The sequence below is a fragment of the Sitophilus oryzae genome, unplaced genomic scaffold (genome assembly GCF_002938485.1).
Source record: "Sitophilus oryzae breed Bouriz unplaced genomic scaffold, Soryzae_2.0 scaffold_119_pilon_pilon, whole genome shotgun sequence".
NCBI lineage: Eukaryota > Metazoa > Arthropoda > Insecta > Coleoptera > Curculionidae > Sitophilus > Sitophilus oryzae.
Window position 1 is genome coordinate 122,799 of NW_022145837.1, and position 18,181 is coordinate 140,979.

Consider the following 18,181-nt stretch of genomic DNA (forward strand, 5'->3'; position numbering starts at 1 on the left):
GCTATTGGTCAGCACGCCTCGCGCGCCAGTTCAAATCGTCAAGATAGTGTTATAAAGATAGTAGTAGATATACACATATCATACTAAAAATACACACAAGATACTCATTGACGAAAGGCTATTTTTGCGTAAAAACCAAATTTTACAGTTGAATATAAACCGGAGATTTTTTTTTCAGTGTATAAACACACCACCAGAGGGTGTATGGTTATTGAATTTTCTAGCCAATTGGATAAATTGAAAAGTTAATAAATTGGCTGGGAGATTAACAGAAGAATATCGGTTGCCGACAATGGGATTGGCTTAAGTGGTTTTTCGGGGGCAGAAATTGCTTTTTTTGGTTGGTTTGCGGATTTTGACTTTTAAAATCTGACCGGATTCATTTGCTGCTTGTTGGGTTTCGTTAATTTGAAGTTTATTGATGCCTCTCGGGGGCTTGAAACAAGTCAGAACCAGAAACGCTGCGTATTTTATTAAATAATTTTTATTTTGTCAGATTCGGTTTAAAACTCATTCTAAAATGTCCCCGAATTATGTCTTTACAAGGGTAATCCCGTTTAATATTTTTCCAAATTTCCATACTGTTTTAGAGAAAATTCATAAAAAGAAAATGAAAATACGGTTTAATTTTTTCTAAGTGCTAAAATAGGGCGTTTCTATGATAATATAATTTTGATTAACGTCATATTTTTTGCTGTTGTTAAAGTACCACATTTTCCGGTAACTATTATCGCTCGTTCCATAGCATTGGCCTAAATACATTTTGTGCTTCTTTGACATTTTAAAACGCCAAAAAATACACACATGACCAAAATTATTGCATAAAAAGATAATTTTATTTTATTTTAGACCTATTATGATTCTTTTTATATTTTTGGACATATTGGCTTACAGCACGACTAACTAATATAAAATTAAAAATCTAAGTGCAACTAGGCTGTTATTATAATTTTATTTCATAATGAGTGAAAATCAACAAAAACAAATTTCATTTTAAACAGAAAATATTGAAATCAATTTTAATTATTTCTCACAACTAATTGTCTATATTGCCTCCTCGAGCCTCAATGCAAACTGTGAGACGACGTGGCATGCTCCCAATTAAGTTCTTCAGAAGATGTTGAAGAATGGCTTCCCATGTTTCGCGCGCAGGTAATTTTCAGTTCATTTAAGGTCATTCCTTTGACAATATGGCGTTTTAGCATGTTCCAAGCATGCTCGATCACATTCATATCTGGAGACATCGGTGGTCACCACAGTTTTCTTATACCCCCTCCTTACAAAATTCGCGAACCGCTAAAGTGCGATGGGGAGGAGCATTATCGTCCATGTAAACAAATTCATCCCTCACTGCCCCTCGAAATGGACGCACAATAGGCTCTAAAACGTCTCTAAGAAATGAGGCACCTGTCATTGTGCCATCAATAAAAACAAGAGGAGTTCGAGCTCCGTGTATTGTACCTGCCCATACCATAATGGTTCCCCCTTGAAACGAGACACGGGGTTGAGCCGCATTCAAGCGTGCTCGTCTTCCAGATGCTCTCCAGACCAAAGTTCGTCGCGAGTCTGACACTAGGGCTACTCTTGTTTCATCACCAAACATGACAAAATTCCAATTAGGTCCATTTGCTCTCATCTCCTCAGCCCATTGTAATCGCGTGCTGTGCTGTAAATTAAGCTTCGGAACACGTAGAGGCCTCCTTAAATGTAATCCTCTGTCATGGAGACTTCTTGCTATGGTCATTCTTCTAGCTAACTCATTTTTAATAGCAGTACTAGAAAGCAGAGGATTGCGTCGTGCAATTAGGGATATTTGACAGTCTTGCACAGCAGTGGTAACTGTCTTTCACCTCTTCCAGGCCGGTCTGTAACCTCGTTTGTCTCCCTGAATTTTTTTAATATTCGCGAAACATCGCTTTGGTTAACTCCTACAATTTCAGCTATTGCAACTTGCCGGTAGCCCTGTTGAGACAGTGTTACTATTCTGACTCTATTAAACTGTGAAATAATGTTAATAGGCATTTTAAGGCCAAAACAATGGTCAAATTTCTTCTGAAACCCAAGAGACCGCACAAATCGAAATGTGCAAGAATTTGTAATAATATTGGGTCTGAACGATAAACATTGTTTACCATATCCATTTTAACAAAAAAGTGTTTATTACAGATTATCAAAGCTATGTATAAAAAAAGATTCTTTAAATTACTTTATTTTTAAACGATATATGCAATAATTTTGGCCATGTGTGTATGACATTCTGACAAAGTCTTACTTATGGGTCTTATCTCAGCACATTTCTATCATTTTTCATAGAATTGGCTATTTGCAATATTTAATACTTTACGAGCTTTGACGTTTATAGTAATTTTTAGAAATAGAGAATAAGTAGGCATAAACTTGGCAAATCAATATAACAAAAAAAATATATGCTAAAAATATATAAAAAGCAGTGATGAAGTAACAGAAAGATAGAGAGAACGAGACACTGCAAGAAATCACTATCATCGGCCGAAAAGCGCGTGAAAATCGTTAAAATCCTTTAACTGCGTCGTTAAAAGTAACGATCCCGAGCTCTGGCCAGGTATATAATGAGATTTTAAGTCGGTTTTTATTCGAAAGCTCGCGACCAATGATAAGGCGCCTCGCCGGCCACCAGACAATCGTCATAAAAGCAATGCTAAAACTAATTTTTAAAAGACATCGTTGAAAACGTTAAAAATGGCCGATCTTCATCGCCCGAACTAATGTGAATCCTATGCGGCAAACGCGCAGGGCCGTATTCAACACGTTAACGATCATCTGCAATAAATGACATCACAATAATAATTATTATGACAATAATTATTATAGTTTATCGTCGCTATTCACATGAAGAGACCTAACGTTTAAGAGTCCATTTCACTAGTTCGAAAAAGCAGCAAAAAAAGCGTTCGGCATTTAACGTTTTATGTAAAACTGGCTAGGTATTTTTACACAAATGAAGAAAGAAACGACCCGAACAGTATAGCGTAATAAGTGTTCTCATGTCACTCTTTAGTCTCACGAAGTGGTATTTCTCTATTAATTATAATTTGGAACGAATATGAGTACTGTACTGAACGAATATAACCCATAAAGCATTACTTCAACCTCACAAAGTATCATCTGTTCTCTATGTCTATACTTTTCCGTAATTCTTTGATTTTTTTAAACGAAACACCCCGTTTATTATTTATTTAATAGATGGAGAATTAAAAAAGACATTTTTTGTATTTAAAGTATTTCAAAATGTTTAACGATTTTTTAAATATTCAAGGTTTTATATTTCGTATGGCATTTTCAAGAGTAAATTTTTATCAAAGCCACGATCTATTCCTCGTTTTTTACCGTTGAAAGAGCCATATGAAACATTACTGCGAGTATCTGCAAAACCGTTAAAAATTTTGAAATACCTTAAATACAAAAATTTTTATTTTATTATCTGTTGTAGCACTGTTCATTAAAATGTTGTATCCTCTGTCCTGTTATATCCTTCCTGTCTCACAATGTACCGTTTGTGTCCGGGAAGGGTTCATAGTTTCATAGTTGTCGATTTTCGAGAGGGAAACAAGCGAGAAGAGAGAAGCAAGCCCTATAACATAGGATACAACATTTTAATGAACAATGCTTTCCATAATATCAATAAAATGAAAAATATACGAAATAATATACATGTACTGATTTCTTTCGAAAATCGACAACTATGAAACTATGAACCCTTCCCGGACACATACGGTACATTGTGAGACAGGAAATTGTAGAAAGAAATAAGCCCTATAACATAGGATACAACATTTTAATGAACAGTGCTTTCCATAAAATCAATAAAATGAAAAATATATGAAATAATATATATGTACTGATTTCTTTCGAAAATCGACAACCATGAAACTATGATCCCTTCCCCGACATAAACGGTAGATTGTGAGACAGGAAATTGTAGAGAGGAACAAGCCCTATAACATAGGATACAACATTTTAATGAACAGTGCTTTCCATAAAACGAATATAATGAAAAATATACGAAATATTATACATGTACTGATTTCTTTCGAAAATCGACAACTATGAACCCTTCCCGGACACAAACGGTACATTGTGAGACAGGAAATTGTAGAGAGGAACAAGCCCTATAACGACATTTTAATGAACAGTGCTTTCCATAAAACGAATAAAATGAAAAATATACGAAATAATATACATGTAGGTACTGATTTCTGTCGAAAATCGTCTACTATGAAATTATGAACCCTTTCCGGATACACACACACACACAAACGGTATATTGTGAATTTAGTTATTTTGTTATCTTTTTTTAGTTATTATTTTTACTGCATTTGTGTTTACCTATGTTTATGTTATTTAGGTTCTTTTTGGATTTTGTTATTTATCCCACTAAAAGAGTCATTTTTTATTACATTGTGTTACTGTTTATGTTTAATGCATTCACGTTCACCTCTGTTTCACGTCTTTTTATGTTCTTTTTGGTCCTCTTGATTTAATGAAGAAAGTATGTTTTAGTTTCTTGGTAACTCGTTTTTTTTTAATCCTGAGAACAAAAAAACAAAATCCCGGGATTGAATGCCCTAAACCGTATCCAGTCTACAATACTTATTGATAAATAGCAACTGTTTCTGATTGGTTTAATTTTATTGTCGGCAATTACATTGTCGCGTGCGTGAGGTTTAAGCCCCAGCCGACAATCTAATTAGTATTCCCCACGCTTAGACTTCCTAATTACGAACTAAACGCGTACACATATACGTACAACTGATTAATAGGGAGTTAAGCGTGTTTAAGATGTAAATATTTGCATACCATCACCGCCTGTTTACCATATTGATGAAGCAGATATTTCAGGAAAGCGGGTGTCTGTCACAGCCGCTTATTTGTCCAATTTGTTATTACAAATGAGTCTTCAATTTTTTACCGCGTCGCTTTTTGCTAGATTTTGTTGTTATACAGGGTTGGTCCGAGTATTGTACAGGGTGGTCCGAGTATTGTACAGGGTGTCCGAGTCAGTTGGTCCGAGTATTGTACAGGGTGTCCCACTAAGAATAGCTCTCGGCTGTATCTCGGAAAGCATTAACCGTAGGGGCTGCGGAAAAAAAAATATTTATAACTAAAGAGGCTAACAGAAATTGCTGAAAATTATTTTCAAGTTTGTAGAACGACCGCTAGGGGGCGCAACTGCAACAAAAAATAAGAAAATGGAGTTTTTACACAATTTTGCCTAGATAAGGTGTACTATAAGTACTAATTTCATAATCTTCAGTAAATTTTGAATATTTTTTGTTGAAGCCATTTTCCCCTATCTACCAAAATAAGGTAGTGGGGGAAGGTTAGATCTGTTTTTATTTAAATATTAATAACTCTGGACTGGATGATCGGAATCCAACAAGCGAGGGCTCGTTTAAAAGAGCGTTTCTTACTCTATATTGTGTCATATAAACAATAATAATAAGCTTTTGAACGTAGACGCTAAGGGGCGTTGTCTTACAATTTAACAAACATTGCGTTTTTTCCAAAAAAAATTAAATGCAATAGTATATGTAATTTTAGCTGAGAGTAAAGAGTAGTAAAAGCTTAAAATGTCAGCGAAAACCGCATCTTGATATCTTCTTTCAAACCGAAGATATTAGCAAAATTATAATAAATACCAAAAAATAAGCCCTTAATTACCATATTTTTACAACACGGTATCAGTAGCCCTCTTAATTATGCCCATTCTAACAAAAAAATAAGATAGAAACAGTTAATTTATTTTAAAATTGACGAAATACCAGAATACCATAATACCAGAGGTATTATGGTATTCTGTTATTCTATTATTCTACCTATAATACCAGAGGATATCTTATAATTAAGATATTAATAACAGTGAACAAGAAACGATGATTCAGTGAAGTCATGGTAGGCTTTGAAAAAAAGTTAGTAGTAATAGTATAAACGTCAAATTGTTATTAGTCTTATCAGCGTTTTTTATCATTTGATTGCTTTTTCAAAATGCCTTTATTATTTGAAATAGTTGACGTTGTTGGCATTTTGAAAAAACAATCAAAAGATAAAAACGCTGATAAGACTATCAAAATGTTGATCTAATAACAATTTGACGTTTATACTATTACGTCAAAAGCAACTTTTTTCCAAAGCCTACCATGACTTCACTGAATCATCAGTGACACTGTTTCACTGTTCAATCATCAGTGACACATCATCTTGTTCACTGTTATTAATATCTTAATTATAAGATATTAATACCTCTGGTATTATGGTATTCTGGTATTTCGTCGATTTTAAAATACACTAACTGTTTCTAACTTATTTTTTGTTAGAATGGGCATAATTAAGAGGGCTACTGATACCGTGTTGTAAAAATAAGGTAATTAAGGGCTTATTTTTTGGTATTTATTATAATTTTGCTAATATCTTCGATTCGAAAGAAGATGTCAAGATGCGGTTTTCGCTGACTTTTTAAGCTTTTACTACTCTTTACTCTCAGCTAAAATTACATATACTATTGCATTTAATTTTTTTGAAAAAACGCGCAATGTTTGTTAAATTGTAAGACAACGCCCCTTAGCGTCTACGTTCAAAAGCTTATTATTATTGTGTATATGGTACAATATAGAGTAAGAAACGCTCTTTTAAACGAGTCCCGCTTGTTAGATTCCGATCATCCAGTCCAGAGTTATTAATATTTAAATAAAAACAGATCTAACCTTTCTCCACCACTTTATTTTGATAGATAGGGGAAGATGGCTTTAACAAAAAATATTCAAAATTTACTGAAGATTATGAAGCTATTACTTATAGTACACCTTATCTAAGCAAAATTGTGTAAAAACTCAATTTTCATATTTTTTGTTGCAGTTGCGCCCCCTAGCGGTCGTTCTACAAACTTGAAAATAATTTCCAGCAATTTCTCATAGCCCCTTTAGTTATAAATATTTTTTTCCGCAGCCCCTACGGCTAATACTTTCCGAGATACAGCCGAGAGCTATTCTTAGCGGACACCCCGGTACAGGGTGGCGCCTCTCATACCCCGCGGAAGTTCCAAGGAGAACGGTAGTTTATATGAAAACGAAATTTTGGCAACATATGTAGGTTAATTGAAAGCATTTTACAAAAATATATAGAATTATACAGGGTGTCCCCAAAAAAAGTTACACATCAAAGTTGTGTTTTTTCTAATAGAACACCCTATATGTTAATTGATTTTTGGATTCTAGGAAAAAAATAAAGGTGCGTTTTATTAAAGAAGTATATACCCAAAATCTAACGATTTTGACATATTTCACATTTTGTGAAAATGAACAGTAAATTTTAAATTACGATAACAGCTATCTAAGTTTTAGTTGACCTCGTATAGTCTGATATTTAATTACTATAACCATTGTATGTTAAAACGAATTGAAATTTGACCAGAAAAGTTATACAAGGTGAGACAAAATTAATATGGAACATTAGTCACTTTCAAAAGCAAGTTACTCCTTTATTTTAAATGGAACACCCAGTATATTTTCCCAGTGTTCAATGGGGAATTTATGCATCTTCAAAATATTATTAAGGTTGCCTACCCCTCAGACAAAGATTTTCCTAGACATTCTAATTTTTATGATTTTGCGTCAGTAGATCTTCATTATTTGAAAAAATCTAGGTGACTGTGTGATATACCTTTTGTTAATTTAACAAAAATTAACTGCATTGATTGTCTAAAACCAAACCAAACCAAACCAAATTAAAAAATGTCAAAATTAAAAAAAATATTGAACATAATTTACGTTATAATAATGAAGCTATTTTACTAGACTTTTCTTCTAAGTACCACCCTGTCTGCACGGTCGTACCAGCGCGATTCTCGCAACTCACGTTTTGATTAAGTATTAATGGTGCTTCGAAGCGAGCACGCGGTACCAGCAGCGGTACAAGAAGAAGAAGAAGATGATGAGCCGGCCAATGAATTATGGTACGTGATTCTGATGCAATGATGCCTGGACAAAACCGATTGAAAAATGGCCGATTTTACGTAGAGCGAATGCCTGCGTGAATGCGATGAGTACTTTATCTGTTGTCAAATTGTTAGATTGTATCCTAATTCGTACTACCTAGTAGATAGTTTGTACAAATTCGTAATAATCAGTTCTTCCTTAGTTACATTTGATGCCGTTTATTTTATTTAGTTCTACAAGCCTTAAAATTTTGATTTATTTTAAAGTTTTATATATTGTGTTGTAGTGGACTGATCTGATTATTTTTTAATCAAATTAAACGGTGTATTCCGTTGCTTACCTTGGTTATGGTTTTATGTTCCGTTTCTATCGGTCTCCTGAAAGTTTTCTTGTTACAGAACACGGTTCCTCAAAAAATTCGGTTAGAACTGTCACCAAACTAACCAGCGCGACAAGGCTGGTTTTTCTGGTTTTGTTTGTCAATCAATGTCATTTATGTGACAGAAATCAAACCATAGATAAATGCAACAAGTTTAGATTGGAAAGCCCGTAAAGATTTTGGGTCGCGAAATTATTTTGGGTCGCGACCGTTATACGCGATCTGGCGCTGCTATAGCGGTCGCTAAGAACAACGGCAAACAAAAACAGAAATAATTTTCTCTTGTCAAAGTCAGAATCTTCAAAAATCATAGTAATCTTTCAAAATCTAAACCGCTCTCATTAAAGAAATTCCGAAAAGTGTTTATAGCGTCCATTTACAAAGTAATAATTGCTATCTTGTGAGTTTAATTCAAGTTTTATTTACTCCAACCGGTGATAATTGTGAAAAAGTGGCATTAAAAGCTTAAAAAGCTGTGCTGTGAACTGTGAACTGCCAAAAACCAACGTGGATCGTGGCATAACGTCGGTTTCCATTGTTTCATAGGTATTTCATACATGCGTCCTTATATAAAATAAAGTTTCTTGTATGCAACACACTGTCTTTTATTTATAAAATTAAACGAAAATAATAATAAATTTGAATAAACAATATTTGGCGATATAATTCCGGAAAAAGCCGAACCGCTCCGAAATTTTCTAAAGTTTTGGGTCGCGATCGTTGCAAAAATAGCGCCAAATAGTGTTTACATTGTCCTTATGGGCACTTTCCAATCTAAACTTGTTTCATTTATCTATGAATCAAACAAACATTGGAAGTTCGAGTGAAATTCTCATTTAATTTCTAAAATTTGTAATAATATTTTGTATTTACATCCAAAAGCAAAGTCATATTCATTTCGACTGAGAGATCCTTTTTTTCAGTGTGCCGGTGAGTGTATATGTTATATTCACTTCTTATATTCCATTCAAAAACTCAATGGCACGTTTACGATCCAAGCACAAAAGGTAATAATAGCACTACAACCCTAAAAATATGCGGATAGCCCCAAAACAACAGAAAAAAGTCCCAGTTTAAAGCTTTTGGCACCTTCGATCGGTGGTACTACAGGACGGAAAAGCACCCTTAAATTTACGAGGGGCCCTAAGAGTTAGTTCTGACTCAGTCACTTATTAAACAAATAATCGAGGAACCTGTCCCAATATAGGGGGTACCGCAATTGAAGTTGTAAAACAGGTACTAATATCGGAGACGACCTGCCATAGAACTCGAAGCGTGGTCTTGGTTTCCCACGGTAAGGAGAACAATTAGCAAATCGTTTTATGGAGGTTTTTTTGAATTGTCACTTGACCATCGTCCGGTATAATAAAAGACTGAAAATGATCTACAACACGTTCGCTGCCAAAGGTGTATTCGTGTCCAAACCTGACAAGCAAACTCATATTATTTCCAAAAAAATAATGTTTAATGTTTTGCTGATATAGGTAAGTATACTAAGGGCTGGCAAAGATTAGTCTTGGGTCGAGATTTCCGTATGTAAGAAGAGTACAATGCGTTTATAATGTACTGAATAAAGAGAGAACAGTAAACACGTTGCCAAATGTATGAAATGAATTGAGAAACTGTGCACATTGCTAAGAGACGTGGAAGGGGATATAGCAGATTTGTTGCAGTTGACCGGTCGACCCAATCAGTACCTCTGTCAGTACTTAAAGTTCTAGGGAAAGGTGTACATCATGCGTTCAGCTTCACGATTTAATTACGTCTCTTGATAATTTATTTGTTTATTTTTTAACGAGTCGTTGTAAGTGAAAGCTAGAAACACTTGCGTTTTTGGTAAAAATAAGTGGACTTGAGTTGGTTTTCGACAGTGGTCGGGCTATTATAGAACTCTGAATTCAAAAATCGATATCTCGAAATCTATTAGAAATAATTGATTGTAGTTTTTTCAAAAACTTTCTTAACATTTCTGCTGTATTTTCTTCGTAGACAGTAAGTGAAAATCTTTATAAATAAAAAGATTACACTGTGTGAAATTGCCACGCTCTAAAAGTAAATAGATGGGTTGTTTACAATTTTTGAATGGAAAAAAACAACCTTATTGAATTTTTCTTATGTAAACATATTGTAAAATATCCTATCTTCAAAATAAAAAAAATCGCATTTCTCTCACTCCGACTTAATAAGATCACTATGCGATTTACTTCCACACATGTAAATACCGACCCAAGAGTAACAGTTGCCAGCACGGTAAAAAAAGTATTCCTAGTCCATTCCTGTGGGATATTTTTATCCAGGTCATTTTTAAAACCCTGGGCTGCGTTCAGATATTTAGGGTAGATGCACTCCGGATATAAAATTTACGTCCGTTAACGTTCTAAAATAAAGGATATTCTTATACAGAGAGACATCTTAACATAATTTTAATGTAGTGGAATAAGAACAAACAACTCTAGGTTGTTACGTCACGTCCAAACAGACTGTCGTCCGCAATACCTGAACGCAGCCCTGGTCTATTAGTAAACAACAGGGTTATACAGGGATGTGTCCCAGGCTGGGCGTGCATTAGAAACTTTTAGAGAACTACAATACCTAGATTGAAAATTTCTTGAACATCATTGTTTCACAACGAGATCTATCGATTAAAAATATTTTCAATAAGGCAACACTTCTTGAAATACCGGAAGTTGACAACAACTTTCTTATTTTAACTGGGTACCCCCATTTTTTATTACATACTTAAACTATCTGTAAAATTTTATGAATTTTCATATCAAACACCCTATATCAAACACCGTTTTTGAGAGAAAAAAAATATTTAAGTTAATTGGAGGAAAAAAACTGCCTGTCAAAAAAAATGTATAGCCCAAACGTCAAATTTAGTGATTACCACAGCCATTGGGACATAAAGACAAGTGGCTATCTATTTCAAAAATTAAATTGTTTGAATGTCATATAATTTTGGCCGTAGCTGTTTTTTTTCAAATGGCAGCCCACTTTTTCTATTCCACTAGTGAAAACGTTTTTTAATTCGAGTTTTTAGTTCATCGTTTTTTATTTGCTCTTTCCAAACTGTGTCAATTTTTTTGAAGTTCAAAATTTTTTGCGATATCAAAAAGGTATTTTTGTGAATGAAATCTCAGAAAGTATGTAATTTATCATGAGTAGGTTCCGTATATCCTTTACAGAGTGTTTTGTATGGAGTTCTTGCAACCAAATGTCAAAGCAAAAGAAAATATAGAAGCCAATGAAGCTATCCATCATAAAAATCATTAATATACCTCTCTCACATCCATTCAAGCGTACTATACTCACGAGAATTAAACTCATTCAAAGGAAAAAAGTCGTACCGATGTATGTTTGATTTGTAAAAGCCTCTTTGCAGCCTATTCTCGTAGATTTTTGGTGAAAAACTGTTCGGTACGACCTCGAACCACATCGAGAAGCGGAATCATTTATCTCGAACGTAAATTAGAAAAGTTTTGACAGGGAGCGGGCCGGTCTTTTGTACCGGGTACCGCCTTTTGCGGTTACCGCGGCTCAAGGTGCCGTCGTTATTTACGACTTTGGTGACTTTTGGTGGGTCTCGGCCCGTTTTTTGTCCGTTTCCTCTCGCTGTGTTTTTGTCGGTGGTAACCTCTTGCGTACCGAATTCAATGGACGGCTGAAAAGACGAATGGCATGGGAGCCTTCTAGGACCGGTTTCGTGTTCGGATCTCGTTATCTTAAATGGTCGGTAATTCTTTTCTTATCGCTCTGAATCGGAATGCGTTAAAATTAGGACCGATTGTTGGTTCTTGTAATAGTTTCGTTTTAATTGATAGCGGACACCTACCAAGAGCTTTCGGTTGTTTAAATACAATCTATCTATACTAATATCACAGAATATCTAGCTACGCAAACGGTCAAGTTTCCGAAAAAACGCTTAAACACGTATATTTTATTTTGTTTTTTACATATTTTAAGATTTTTTAAAAATGTATACAGGGTGTTTCGAAAAATCTGATCATTGATTAATCACGATCCTGCTTAAAGCGCTTGACGTAAAAAGCTGATTTTTGGAAAACGGATTAATTTTAGCGTGTGGAGGTTCTATAAGAAGGGATTTTTCCAAACTCCAATTCTAAGGGGGTGAAACCACCCCTCAAATATTAGAATATTTTTTATTTAAAAACCGGTGAGTTTTTCGGAAAAACGCTTAAACACGTATATTTTATTTTGTTGTTTTACATATTTTAAGATTTTTTAAAAATTTATACAGGCTGTTTTATAAAATATGACGATTCTGCTTAACTACTTGACGTTTAAAGCTGATTTTTCGATAAGGTTCGATAAGAGATTCGATAAGGAGGGGTTTCTCGAATCTCAAATTCCAAGAGGGTGAAAATGCCCCTCAAATATTACAATATTTGTTAATTAAAATACAGTTAGTCTTTCGGGATAACGCTTCGACATGCATAATTTATTTTGTTTTTTTACATATTTTGAATTTTTTTAAAAATCATACAGAGTGTTCCAAAAAGTTGGGTAATGGATTAACCACAATTCTGCTTGAACTGTTTGACGTAAAAAGCTTATTTTTGGCAAACGGATTTTTCGAAAGTCAAATTCCAACGAGATGAAACTACCCCTCAAATATTACCAAGTTATATAATAACATCGCCATATTGTTTTTTCTCATGCTGACATAAACTGGTGTTTCACCATCTTCCCCACAGAATCTGCATTCGCCGTTTCTTCTTAGTTTCAATCTACTGAGGTGTTCATTGAGGAGACAGTGTCCTGTTAAAAACCCCGTGACAATCCAAAGATTGTTCTTACTCAGACCCAGGAAGATCTGTGATTTTTCTTGATCATAAGCCCTCAGAAACTCCTAGTGGAGTGTTCGCTCCTTTCCTAGCTAGATTATTTGCTTTTTCATTGCCTTCTATCTCTTGGTGAGCAGGCACCCAGTGTGGGAGGACTTTGTTTTCTTTGCCTAATTTATTCAGCTTCTCTATGCATTCTTTGAACAATTTCGAATTGATTGATACTGAGTTGATCGCCTTTAACGCTGCTTGACTATCAGATAAGATGGCTATTTCTTGTTTCCGATAGTTCCTATCTAAGATAAGTTGTACGCATCTCTCGATACTACTAGGGTAAGTGCCCATTGGTTCGGAGTAATTAGCTCTCGGCCCAAACACTCCGATCCCTGTTCCCGTATTGGTTTTGGAAGCATCAGAACAATATAAGATACGCAGACGACACCGTGGTATTAGCAGAATCCGAAGACAGAAGAAAGTATCAGGATGAGTCTAGAGATTAACACCGTCAAGACAAAAACTATGATTTTCGACAGACATCCGCAAGACAATGAAAATACCGACATAATGGTAAACGGCGTCGATCTCGAAACCACGCAGAGATATATTTATTTGGGCAGGAAATTAAACAGCCAGCTAGACGACTCTAAGGAAATCAGAAGAAGGATCGAATATAGAGGTTTAATACAGGGTTTCTCACCGTAGCCGTTCGTTAGAAGTTTTTAGTTTTTGAGGTGAGGAAAAACTTAGAAGTTTGAAATTTTAAGACTTAGGGTTATTTAAAATTTCCTTTCATATAAAAAGGACGCAGGAGCGTTTATCACCAATTCAAAATGTGTAAAAGACCCACTGTTAAAAATAGGGGTAAAAATGTAAACATTTTCAAATAAATCAAGATATCTGAGAAACAGTTGAAAATATGTATAAGGAAATCTAATGAAACTCATCATAAAATTTTCTTAGAAATCCAAAAATAAAATAATATACAGGGTCTTCCATTTAAAATAAGGAAGTTAATGGCGACTTCCGGTGTAACCGGAAGTAGTGTAACCTTAAAAATATTTTTAAATGAAAGGAAAGGTTAAATAACCCTAAGTCTCAAAATTTCAAACTTCTCAGTTTTTCCTAACCTCAAAAACGTCTAACGAACGGCTACGGTGAGAAACCCTGTATATATGGCCCCTACTTCAATATGGATGCGAAATATGGACGCTAAAACAGGAAGACGTCAAATGCCTTAATGCGTTTGAAATGTGGATGTATCGTCAGATGCTGAGCTTGGACCTCCAGAACAACAAATTGTAAAGTTTTAAACAGAATGAAAACTCATGCACATCTAAGAGGCACAATTAAAATCAAAAATACTTCCTACCTTGGACATATAATGCGGCACTCAGAATATGAAGAAATACAGCTCATAATAAAGGAAAAATCGATGGAAAACGCAGCATAGGAAAGAAAAAGAAATCATGGCTACATAACATAAGAGATTGGACCCACACCGACGGAAACACTCTTATTCGCCACGCTCTGGGCAGAGAGTCATACGCCATATTAATCGCCAACCTCAACAGAGAAGGCACCTAGAAGGAGGAGGAAGTAGTTATGAAAGAAACTCAATCATATTCAAAGCTAGAATGCCACTTTATCTAAAGAAGAAAACATTCGACCAATGTGTACTACCAGTCATGACCTATACATGCGAACCCTGGGCACTTAAAACGACACTATAAGGAAACTGCAGGTCGCACAACCCCCAATGGACAGAAATATGCTGGGAATAACCAAAAAAGGCCGTAAAAGAATAGAGTAGATACGACAAAAGACCCAGGTAATAGATGTCATCAAAACAATCAAATCCCTCAAGTGTCAATGAGCAGGACACCTAGAAGAAGGACGGACAACAGATGGACTACAAAAATTACAGCATGGTACCCTTCAGGAATTAAGAGACCTAGAAGAGACGGCCAAACCTGAGATGGGACCATGATATTAGGAAATTAGTAGGGAATATCTTGAGCCTGCATAGGCAGCAATTGACAACAATGGTCCCAACTACAAAGATAGTATCTAAATATTTGATGGGGGCTACATCATAATTGGAAATGGTCGAATAAGCTGAAAATGATGATGATGATGATTAGCAGTTATCAGAAGTTATCAAAGCAATAAAAATTCCTTAACTCTTTGACCAAACAACATTTATTAAAGTATTAACGCTTTAAACCGAGTAAATGATCTCTTACACTCATTTTCCCCATAAAACAGGAAAAAATTCGTAACGCAATCCCATTTTACAACTTTAACGTTGTCTAAGTCAACTGCTAATGCCCCATTTAATTCCTCCATACCACGTCGGATCCGCGTTCTAATTTGACGAGAGATATTTTTATTTGTGTTTGTACAGGGATCGTGGTGCCCTTAAACGTCAAGTGGAGCGGCAAATATAGAGAGGGAATATAAAAATAAAGCCCTAATTACACACGAGCGAGGCGTTTAACACGCTCCGAAAGAATTTATGGTACTTGGGTGTCACGGTACTGTAACAGGCGTCGTTTAGCTGGATGGGCGTGCAGTTCAACTAGCGATTTTTTGTCTGAATTAATTAAATATTACACCAAGTGAGTAGGTACTATACTCTGGTTTTTTTTCTCAGGTAAGATTTCGACAAACGATGACAGAATAAAAACAGACTACATCCCATATGAATCTATTTATTTTACTTAAAAAAGTTTCTAATATTTTTTAAGTTAACTATGGATGGGTTTAAATATAAATCCGTCATGCGTCGTCTCTTGTTGTTTTTAACCAGTTTTATTGGTTTATTTCAAAAATGACAGATCATATTTCAACTTTATTGGTTCGACGGAACGATGAACGACAAACGGACGCCGATGCGTATGAACTCGCCTTTAAATTTTTGAGGCTTGTCAAAGTCTTGCCAAATTATAGGTTATAATTTTGTGTCAACTTATGTCAAATATCTGCGTTTTGGAAGATGATACATTTTGATTTGTGTTATTACGTGTGTTTTGTGTCTTTTGACGTCAAGTGGAGGAAAAATCGAGGGAAAATTAACTGTAGACCCAGAGCACAGATTATAGTTAATACTCGCTGCCCAGGCAGAACGTCTTATACACCAAGAAAGTTACCATCAATAAAGTTTGTATACCATCTCGTCGTAGATAAGTGCATCTCGTATATGCTACAAGCAGCTACAAGGACCGTACTAAACATATACTACTAGAGTAGCCTGTAACTGTAAAATATCGACATCACACGATTGGTAAATAATTTTGGTAAGATTTTAGTACTTCAGAAAAATAATGTCAAAAGGTACTGGTTAAAAAAAAAGATTAAAGTTAATTAACAAACCTTTAAGGTATAAAATTTGGTAAGTGTTATTATTAGTAAAATAGTTTGTTTCATTTATGTTGTTTTATTTATTCCTGTGGAATATTACAAATTTGTATTTGTACATTTATATTGATAAATATAATAATAGCTGCGGGAAGTTTCTTGAAGCTTTAAAGTGAGAAATTGTTTTTTTATATTTTTTTTTGTATGTGGTGTTTTGTTCTTGTTTGTTTTGTATTAACACATACCGTTTTTTTAATAAAATAACTCGATTACATTTTTTCAGTTTTATACAATTTTTTTCACAATATTTTGAAGTAATCACTTATCAGTCAAATTTTAAATATATTAATTTTCTGCTATGCGTTCCAGTTGTACCAACTTATTTCTTTGTAAAATAAAATAAACTACTTTGACACATCACTGTCAAAGATCGTGTCGTTGGACAGACTATAGTTCGAAGTGAGTGTAGAGGTTTTGTAATCTATGAATTCCGTCATATAATTTGTGAAGTTGGAATTTCTAATGCCGGGTCCAGACCAAGACGACAAAAATTAAACACAAGACAAACCTGAGACAAATTGCCCACACCGCAATGACAAAAGTACAACAAAGTCAAAAGTTTAGTTGTTGCGAATGAGTTTTATTAACCATTTGTGATTTTAGCGGTCTCCTACTGTTGGCAGCACACGCCATCCACACTGCACCGAAACATAGATACTTTGATCTTTACCGACTGGAGACGGGATATTGAAAAGTCTCCGATTTTTGAGACAAAACAAAAATGAGACAAAAATGTCGCAGAAATGTACTGGATTTGTCACAACTTTGTCGTAAAACATGAATGTTTCTGTCTTGTCACTGTTTTGTCTGCTTGGTCTGGACCCGGCATAAGAGATGTCTTTGTGTATATGTTACGGACAACGACACAAAACTGGTCTTTAACAGTAACAACGTTTATAGAACTAATTTTGTATGTATATTTTGCAGAGACATTTTAAATGCTGTGTATCATTTTCCGTCATGGTCCATATTTAAACAATTTTGAACATTCTGTATAAAGTTGAACAAAGCCGTCTTGCTTATGGCAATTACAAGAAATTCTTTAACTTCATCTAACAAGAATAACAATGCGAGATTTTATTACAAATTGGACGCCAAGGTGGTCAAAGGTAATATTTCATTTTCTTGAGCTTCGCGTTACACCAATCGATCGGTGGATTTTAATATGCGTAAGATTGATTCTAAAACGATCCGAGGGTATCCTCTTGTTACACATCGTATTGACTTCGTTACAGGGATGGGTAAATCATCATCAGCATCATTTTCAGCTTATTCAACCATTTCAAATTATGGTGTAGCTTTTCTCGCATATTTAGATACTCTCTTTTTAGTTGGGTCCATTGTTGTCTATTGTTGGCTATGCAGGCCCAAGTTATCTCTGCTAACTTCATAACATCGTGGTCCCATCTCAGGTTTGATCTTCTTCTAGGTCTCTTAATTCTTTGTGAGTACAATGGTGTAATTTTTGTAGCAATCTGTAATCTGTTGTCGGTTCTTCTTGGTCCTGGGTCTTCTCTCGTATAGACTCAATTATTTTACGGTCTTATTCCCAGCATATTTCATTCCATTGAGCGTCATGCGACCTGCAGTTTCCTTTTCATGTCTGT

The 18,181-nt window shown here is 34.8% G+C and overlaps 1 protein-coding gene across 1 annotated transcript in view; it reads right to left on the reverse strand.

Moving 5' to 3' along the window:
- The window catches only part of LOC115891803 (sonic hedgehog protein A), a 147,605-nt gene that overhangs the window by 40,988 nt on the left and 88,436 nt on the right, over positions 1-18,181 (reverse strand). The window lies entirely within an intron of this gene.